Source organism: Gorilla gorilla, chromosome 16, assembly GCF_029281585.2.
Source record: "Gorilla gorilla gorilla isolate KB3781 chromosome 16, NHGRI_mGorGor1-v2.1_pri, whole genome shotgun sequence".
In the NCBI taxonomy this organism is placed as follows: domain Eukaryota; kingdom Metazoa; phylum Chordata; class Mammalia; order Primates; family Hominidae; genus Gorilla; species Gorilla gorilla.
Window position 1 is genome coordinate 39571763 of NC_073240.2, and position 9804 is coordinate 39581566.

At 41.4% G+C, this 9804-nt stretch overlaps 1 long non-coding RNA gene across 1 annotated transcript; it reads right to left on the minus strand.

Annotated features, from left to right (window-relative positions):
* Window positions 1–5572: 5572 nt before the first annotated feature.
* On the minus strand, window positions 5573–9500 carry LOC134757327 (uncharacterized). The gene is made up of 3 exons (XR_010131192.1): window positions 9005–9500; window positions 8646–8860; window positions 5573–7177 (listed from the first exon to the last, which is right to left on the minus strand). It is a non-coding gene; the product is annotated as an uncharacterized lncRNA (long non-coding RNA).
* Between the last annotated feature and the right edge of the window lie 304 nt (window positions 9501–9804).

Sequence of the window (9804 nt, forward strand, 5' to 3'; positions counted from 1 at the left end):
TCTTATTTCACTACATGCATCTTTAGAAACTTCTTAAATCATTTTAGCAACAAGGTAGGAAATAGGTAAATAAATAAAATCTACCCTAAATATTCAAGTCCCTTCAGAGCTGCTTGGCTGCACAATCTGCTTTGACATGTAGAGTTTCATTATCTACAGATGCTCTATGAAACATGGCAAAGTCCAAAGTGAATTTCTAAAAAATATTAATATTGCTGCCATCCTCTACTAATACAGATTTTTCAGTTATAGCCTTATGTTCAATTCATATTTAAGTTAATTGAATCATTAGTTTTAAGAGCTACTCTATTTCTGGGATATATCCAGAAACCAGCCTCTATTGGTCCTTGAGTCTCAAGGTGCAGCCTAGTTAGTATTCTGTTGTAAATGTCTATGGGAAAAATCTAAACCCTCCTTATTAATCAGTTCAGTGCCTCATTAAAGTGTTTCCCAGATTTTGGAGTGCAATCTTGGATGATCATGACTCATTTGGGGGAGGGATGGGGCAAGGCGAGCATCCTTAGCTTCTGCCTGCTGCAAATACTAGATGGGTGTAAAAGTAATTGCGGTTTTTGCCATTACTTTTAATGGCAAAATTACTTCTGCAGCAACCTAATACCAGTCAGTAGAGAAGTCTGAGAAAGAATTATGGAATTACAGATGGTGGGAGCTCAGATATTAAGCCGAGAAACCTACATTTCTTGAAAAATATCATCTGGTCTGCATTTAGAAACCATTCAATCCAGGCCGGGCGCGGTGGCTCACGCCTGTAATCCCAGCACTTTGGGAGGCCGAGGCGGGCGGATCACGAGGTCAGGAGATCGAGACCATCCTGGCTAACATGGTGAAACCCCGTCTCTACTAAAAATACAAAAAATTAACCGGGCGTAGTGGCGGGCGCCTGTAGTCCCAGCTACTCGGGAGGCTGAGGCAGGAGAATGGCGTGAACCCGGGAGGCGGAGCTTGCAGTGAGCTGAGATCTTGCCACTGCACTCCAGCCTGGGCGACAGAGCCAGACTCCGTCTCAAAAAAAAAAAAAAAAAAAAAAAAAAAGAAACTATTCAATCCGAATGTGCTAGCCTTTGGAAGACTATCTCTATCTGTTTTAACAAGGGTTTCTGTGACTTCGTCTTCAGCATGCTTTTATTTGGTGGCTACTGCGTTAGGTGCTAACCATATCTCCTCCTGGAGTTCTGGCTCTGGTTCTACTTCCTTCATTGAGTTTTATGAGGAGGGAAATTTATAGGCTGACTCAAAGGTCATATATTTCTGTTCACTGATTCTTTAGTCCACTGACCCCATCTTATACCTGATTTTCCCTTTGAGCCCCAAATTTATAGCCTCATGTCTACATATATTTCAGTTTTCCGAGTGTAATTTCCTTATAGTCCAGAGCAAACATTATGCATTGAATAAGCATTTTATCCCTTGATTGTTCTTGTTTTCATCTCTATTCTTGTTACTTTTCTATAATTGCCTATAAGTATGTGTGTGTGAGTGGGTGCACACCCACACCCACATTTCCATACGTCTGCTGAGTTGGCAGACTGGTAGGCCTTGGGAAGAAGCATGTATTGGGAAGAAGAAAATACCACTTGGTAATAACAGATTTGGTAGGAAAACTTTTACTTCTTTAAGGGTAAAAAGGAGGAACCATGTTCCATGTTAAAAGAATGGTACATGTAATTATCATCCCAGCTGTAAATAAAAATACCCCACCGCAGTTAGGAAAAGGAGTCTGACAGCCTTGGGCCTCCAAAAGAAAGAACCCAATTATATCAGATGCCCATTTCCTTCAGGGGTCATAGAAAATGAAGCTTGCTTCACCTCAGGGGCTCATGAACATTTTCCCTGTTGTTTCTGGATCATCTGGGTTGATTGTGCAAGACAGTTACTTTCCTGTTATGCAGTCACCCAGAAACAGAAGCAGAAGCGGCACACACTCTGTGATCTTTCCCACTTCCTTTCAGCCAATGCTATATTGAACTGTTCCTGAAATCACTCCAAACAACTGCCAATGGTGTTTGCATCTCTTCCTATCCCCAGTTCCCACAATCCCCAGCAGGGGTGTTGATGGTGCCCACAGCCTTTCCTCTTCACCTCGGTAATATCAGGTGAGTAAAACTGGCCCTCTATGCCCATCGTCTCCACCACACCAGCCATTCCTGAGATGTGGAATTCTATAGAAAGAATGTGGGTCACCAGCTGGTTTTAATTAATTGAAAACAATTCTGACTACCTGTTCTGTTCTGGGAATTGTGCTGGGTGTTTGACCCAATATGGAGAGGGGAGGCCCTTCCTGGCAAGAAAGCTGTTCATTTATTCAATTCTTTATTCATTTCACAGTTATCAGCTGCTTACCACATGCCAGATGGTGTTCTAGCTGCTGAGGAATACAGCAGTAAACAAAACCCAAAAAGTTGATTTTCTCATAGAGCTTACATTCTAGTGTGGGAAGAGAAATGATAACCAATAAATATAAATGAGTAAGATATATCAGGTTATGGTGGTCTTTTTGATGTGTCAATTTAAACAGACTATAGCCCTTAATTATCCCATCCAACACAAATCTAGATGTTGCTGTGAAGGTATTTTATAGATGTAATTTAAGTCCATGATCACTTGATTTTAAGAGAGATTATCCTGGAGAATCTGAGTGAGTCTGATTCAGTCAGCTTGAAAGGCCTTAAAAGCAGGACTGAGGCTCCTCTTAGAGGAGAAATTCATGTGTAAGACAACAGCTTCAGCCCATGCCCAAGAGTTCCAGCCTGCCCTTTGGTTGGCCTGACCTGTGGATTTTGGACTTATTTATGCAGCTGCCACAATTGCCTAAGCCAATCTCTTGCAGCAAACTTCATGTCATCCTTTATTGGTTCTGGTTCTCTGTTTTAACCCCAACTGACTCAGTGCTATGAAGAAAAATAAAGCAGGAAAGGGGGTAAACCTGGTTATGGAGTGGACATAAAGACAAAAAATTAAAGCACAATTCACTCTTGCTATCATGCCTTTATGGGTACAGTGGAAGTAGAAATTAATCTACTAGTATCACAAATTTCCTTTCTTCAAAGCAAAGATCCTAAAGCTCAAATCCTGTGGGATATTAAACAGGGAACTTTTTTTTCTGAGCCCTTTTCAATTTCTAATTTCTAAAATAGGAATGCCAGCTTTATATGATTAAAATGTAAGTGAGATAAGACTATTATATATAAATTATCTAGCACCCTTCTTGGAACATAATAAACTATCTTCTATTTTTTATTACCTTCTTACTAATACCTGTGAACATGTCTGCTATATGAATATCATGGTAATTCAGCATTGTCTTTACATCATACGTATTCCCGTGTATCTGTGGCCAATTCATACCCAAGGCAGACAGATAGTTAAGCTCCTCAGTGCATGCATTTACTGGTAGAACGCAGGTTGATGAGCCTGGGAAGGTAGTGAACTGGGAATTACATATGGATGAAGAAGGATTAGGCTTATCTATAAAAACCAGTCTACTCCATTATTCCCTATCATATTGAAACTTTTCTCAACTTTCTCTTAATTCTGTAGAGAAATATCTGGTACATCAAAATTTCTATTTAAATGTCTTCAAAGTAACCAAAGTGATATATCAGTGAACAAGCACTCTTCCATTGGAAGGCTCCAGCTAAGATCTCATTGTCAAAGAACTTCAGACAGTTGGTAGGGAGAGATGAGATGGGGAGGAATGCTCTGTTATGTGAAATATTTCAGAACTGGAGTTTCTGGGCAAAGGAAATAACTGTCATTTTGGTACACGTTGGCATTGAGAAAATGCATAGAAGAGTAATTCTCTGCTTGAAACACTCCACATGACTGTGTACACCCTTCCTTTTTCTGATTAACTAGACTGGAAAACATATTTCCAGGGCCGTTTTGGCTTTGAGTAAGATGGTACAGTATTCATCCTTGTAGTTTATTTGGAATAGGATGAACATCTAGCTTGTGGGGGTACATAAGGTGGTGTTTCCCAAGAGTCTCTTAAATAAAAAGAAGCACTCCAAGTCTGTAGTTCCTGGTTCTAGTTTAGCATTTTTGCTGAACAGCAAAGGATTACATTCCCACATCTTCTTGAAATAAAGGCTAGAATGAATCTTTAGTGATTCATTCATTCAAAAGGCATTCTTTTTCATTGGCTACTATGGGCTAACCATAGATCTCATGATAGGGCCACATCAGTGAACAACTAAGGCAAGTTCCTGTCGTTGTGGTTACTTTACTAGTGGGAAGTTTAGATGGAATAAATAACATTTATAGAACACTTTCTATGTGCAAGCTCTCTGTCTAGGTAATTAAATGTGGAGCAGTCCAGCAATGGGTAACCTGTGTCCCTGCACATGGGAGGAAGCTTGGAATGGGGACCATGGGCACACAGGAAAATACTGGACACTGTAGTGCAGCTGGTGATGGTGGTAGAGGGCTGAAAGATGCAACTAGAGTCCCAGCCAGGGACTGTGGTTCACCATGAAAAGGGAAGATTGAGAAGTCTTGAAGGAGCTGGAGTTTGGCTAGAATATTAAGGCAGAATTCAGTCTTGGTGAAATAAGTCCCAGATACTTGGATCAGGTAACTAGAACTATGGTACAAAATCCAGTGCTAAGAACATCACCTGGTGCATAGCAAGAGTGCTATCAATATTTGCCTAGTGAATAGAAAGAATAAAATTGGCAGTAAATGTGATTTGATATTCGCATCAGAACCTCTGAACCAGAGCTCTGAAGTTTTCTCATTAGGGTCAAGATTTCATCCAGGCATTTGGGGAGACCTGCACTCTGAAGTAGAAGTTAAGTAGCCCCATTCTGGAGATAGGTGAAATTTGGAAGAAGGCTGGTCTGGACTAGTGTGAAGTGTGGCCCACCCTTTGGTTCACAGGCATCATTGCTACCTTCGTATCCAGACACATTTCAGTACCACGACCAGTGGGTGGGACAATTTGAAGTAGATCAGGAAATGTAGTAGCTGTTTTCAAAACCATCAGCTATTCTTGTTTCCACAGTATAATACAACCCCAGTTGAACTGGAAACTATTTGGGAAAGATTTCCTGGGCAGAGCCGAAGTCTGCTAAAGCCTTGTATTAATATAGCTATGTCAAAGCTATCACTTTCTGCTGGGATTACAGGCATGTGCCACCACGCCCAGCCAAAATGATTATGATTAATTCATTATCAGTCAATCTTAAAATGATGTATGGTTAATGCTTTTTATAGGCTTATTTTTAACTTTGTTTTGTGACATATTTTTACATTTTTGTGTCTGAAAATGCATTAGTTTCATTTTTTAAATTTTTGTACATGTTTTGCTCTCTTAAAAATAATGTATCAGTTTTTATATCACAAAAAAAGCTGCCACTTTCTTCTTCCCATCCCTGAGAAATCTATTCAGCTTTGGGTCAGGAAAGAATATAAATAGATTTTATGTCTATATTTACATATATAGTGCATGGCATATATTTTATACTGTATGATTTGATATATATATATACAATATATAATTATACATAAATATGTAAGACTCACCAGACTATAATATCAGATTATATATTTTAGTTTCATTTATTAGATACATAGTAATATATATAGTTTTGCATATATACTGTTTATAGTGTCGTGTGTGTGTGTGTGTGTGTGTGTGTGTGTGTGTATCAGATTAAGACATAGTGTTGGTGCTGGTCCTACAGAGAGTCAGTAGGAAGAGCATGGTGAACAGCTGATACCAAGAGGAGGTGTGAAGCCAGGGCAGAGACTGTGACTTCTGCCATTATTTATGCTGCCCCCTGGTGTGGGTAGCTCCAGGTCAATGAATATCAAATAAAGCCAAGAGGAATAAAAAGTTAAAGGTGAACGCTGCCCCAGATGAGGGCTCGGCAAGAGGTGCTGGCGTCATCAGGAGCTCCTGATGGGGTGGCAAGGATGGCATAGGCTGGGGTAAAGGGAATAATACCTGCCACAGCCAACACTAACTGTGCACGTCCTCTCTACGAGCCCTGTGCTATGAGCTTTATACACATTATCTCACTTTTTCCTCACATGGCCCTAGGAGGTACATAGTGTTATCCTCACTGTTTAGATGAAGATACAGCAGGCTTAGCAAGATGAGCTAACATCTGAGAAGCATGCCTGCCATGTAGTATGTATCCTACAGGTATTTCTTAAATGAATAAAGCCACCCAGGTGGTAACTGGAGATGCAAGATTGTGCTCAGGCTGACTCCAAAGACAGACTTCTTATCACAATTTTTCCTCAAGGATTTTATTCTTGCAGAGAGCACGGAGGCTACCGGAGTCACGTTTAGCAGTTTTGTTTTTGAGCAGGGAATGTCTGTGCTCTCCCTTAAGTAAGCCCGGCTGCCAGAATACACTGGTGGAGTTATGTTACAAACCAGGAGTAGCCTGCTGCCTACTGGTTATCTACATGAAGGAATGCTGTTTTGCTATTTCCCTCCCACTGATGCTGAAATTGAAATGGGGAAGGACTCCAAGTACAACATGTCATGCAAGGGGTTGAGGGTATCCTCATGGGATCACACTGAGGACCTGCTGAGAACACGCTGAAATCATTATTCTGACAGATCAGGAATACTTTCTCATCCACAGCCAGCAGCCACATATGCTGTGCACACACTGTGGTCTGTCTGAGTTGGCTTCTTCCAGAAAGTAGGCTCACAGTGGGCGTCCGAGGGCTACTCCTGCCGGGAAAGCAGTCTCATTTGTTCATATAACATAAACTTAAAAAAAAAAATCAGGAAACAAGGACTCCCAGCTGGAGATGTGCCTTTGAAGACATTCTTCCAAGAGGTCTTTACCACAAGATGAGCACTGTGACTCCAGGAACAGACAGTGCATATCACACCCTCACCATTGGGACCACAGCATGCTCAGAGCCTTGGTCAAGATTTCTCCTGCATGTTGGTTGATCAGGCTTTGAGGTTAACATTCAGTCTTTTAGGGAAATCACGTTCTGCAGTCAGGGCAGGGTGTCAAAATGAAGAAGTCAGCCTTCTTTTGGTTCCTCCCATTTCCACCAGAAAGTCCATTCTGTGAAAAGAGGTATTGCTTTTTCTGGTTTTAATATAATGTAGTCCTGGTTTAGAAAATCAGAGGATTGGAGACTGATGAGCCATTTCTGTGGATTCAGGTTCATACGGTCCTGCCTGAAAAGGAATCAATTCTCTTATTCATTTATTTTTTGATCTAGATCCATTAAGTGGCTCCCTAAAGGGTTCCTGTCCACAGGGCCAGTCAGAAGGAGTGTTGTGTATCCCGGATCTCATGTTGCTTCTCAGCTCACACTGGTTTGTCCCCGGCATGGTGTTTGCAGTCTGATGTGCTCGAGTCCCTGCTTATTTCTCAGGCTCTATCCTGCCCCTCTCCAATGGGCTCCCACGGTATACACCCCTACAGGCCCACACTGCACAGGTTCCCACAGACCCCTGTGACTTTCCAAATCTGGTCCCTTTTCTGTCTGACACATATCAATTCATCCTTGAAGCCTTACTTTACCTACAGCCTTCCTGATGCCTCCAGGTGCAAATCAGTGTGATGTTTTTCACATCCCTACAGCATCTACACTAGAGAGTAATTATCAGTCTCAAAAAAGCAAAGGGTTTCAGAAAAATGGGACCTTCTCACTACTGCCACACCTCCATCTGCCACCAGACTGTGAAACACTAAAGGCAGGGATATTTATTTAATTATCTTACATCTATGACATGCTCTAAGAAATGCTTGCTGACCAAGTACAGGAGTGAAGAAACTCTGTCTCCTTTTTCTTTTCATGTCTGTAAATCCTGTTGGAAAACAATCCTTCCTTCTGTTTGGCACTGGCTGCGGCTCCTGTTTGTTTTCTCTCATGGTTTTCTCCTCTTTTGCTTGTGACTCTTTTCCTCAATGCCTCCCTCCCCACTCATGCCAGGCTCTTTCTGGTGCCCTCAGTTACATAACACCTGGTAATTGGTTTTAAATCTGGTCTGGAAACCACCCACAAAAGTAGGGGTGCACCCAGCTACCTGCAGGTTATCCAGGAGTCTGCTATGAGGGAGTGTTACCTAGTTAGAGAAGACAAAATAAAAACTGCTTGGCTCAGTGTTGGATTCTGAAGGAAATAGCTGGGCTGGGTGGCTCTAAGAGTTTGCATTTTGTGGCCATGGCTTTTATAACAAATGCACCATTTTAGCTACCTGAACTTAGCTGACTTCAGTTTGTTATTAGGAAGGCTTTTGGGGCTCACACGGCAACAGAGAGCTCGTCTGTTTGCTCGGGTGAGAGAGAAACATCCACTCTGAAGACCCAGTCCAAGTTTATCCATTGTAAGGAATAACAGGAAGTCTTACTCTTACTGAGCATTTGCAAACCCAGGTCCCCAGATGGGAGACAATCCTCCATGTGGTGGCACCATGGCAACCAGACATTCCTATTTGATTGAAGAGTATTGCATGTCACATTCTTTTTCCCCGGCAGCCACCAGTACTGAGCTACCTCAGCACCTTCCCAATACAAGTAGTCCTCCCTTATTTGTGGTTTTGCTTTCTGTGGTTTTAGATACCCACAGTTAGCTGCAGTTGGGAAATATTAAATGAAAAGTTCCAGAAATAATCAATTTATTAGTATTAAATTGCTCACCGTTTTGAGTGGGGTGATGAAACCTCTTGCTGACCAGCCCGGGATGTGAATCCTCCCTTTGTCTAGTGTATCCATGCTTTACACGCTATTCACCCGTTAGTCACTTAGTACCGTCTCAGGGTTCAGTAGCATCCAGTTTCAGGCATTCACTGGGGGTCTTGGGATGTTTTCCCTTCGTATAACGGAGGCCTACTGTAATCAGCATCACTGAATAACTTAATAGATATTTAGTTCATCAATAAACTACCAATTTTAAGTGAATTAAAAATATAAACATAGTAAAACATTGAAAAAAATTAAATTTTATCAGAAAAACAACTGTTTTATTTTATAATCTTTTACCAAGGAATTTTGCTCACTTCAAGGATAGATAAATCTTGAGTCTTTGGCCTTCCTGCTGTTCTGTGTGAGTCTGATGGGCTGATGTCTCACTGGAGGGTTCAGAGCTCCTTCAGATCACATATTGGTAAGGATATTGCCCTTCAAGGCTGGAAGGCAGGATGAGTCAACCTGGGAAGTCGGGCCAATGGCCTCAGAATACACTGCTTGTGTTTACCCTGGAAAGTGATATCATCTGTTGCAGCATTTGGGTGTGGTGTTGAAAGGTCCAGTCGTGGCATTGACTTTGTTTTCTAAAGAAAATCTTCAGGCTCTGGGGAAGGGTCGAAGTCTGAACGACAAAGCCCTTGCCCACGTGGTCGGCCCTCTTAAGAAATTCCGACCACTTATCTTTGATCTTAAGAATCTCCACACCTTGGCTTTGAATGAGAGAGTTAGGTGGCTCACAATACTGATTATATTACTGGGATATGCTATTTACTTAGGTCCCTTAAATCATGCTATTATTCTTCGTCGGCATTAGAGTAATGAAACAATATTTTTATCTCATTTCTCATTTTACTAATGTGTATGGGTATTTTCCTCTTCAATAGCAGACTATTTAAGTGGGGGGGAAAGCAGTGTTTATAGCTAGAATCCATTTCTTTGAACAGTGCTCTCAAAATAAGCACATTCAGTGGCTGAAAGTTGATAGTATTGAATATTCTCACCATTTCTGTCAACACTAAATGAACATCGGGAGATATTATTTTGGCCAGCAGTTACTCTGTGTGAATAAACAACATGCAGGCTGTCATTTGGATGCTGCCTCCCTTGTTCA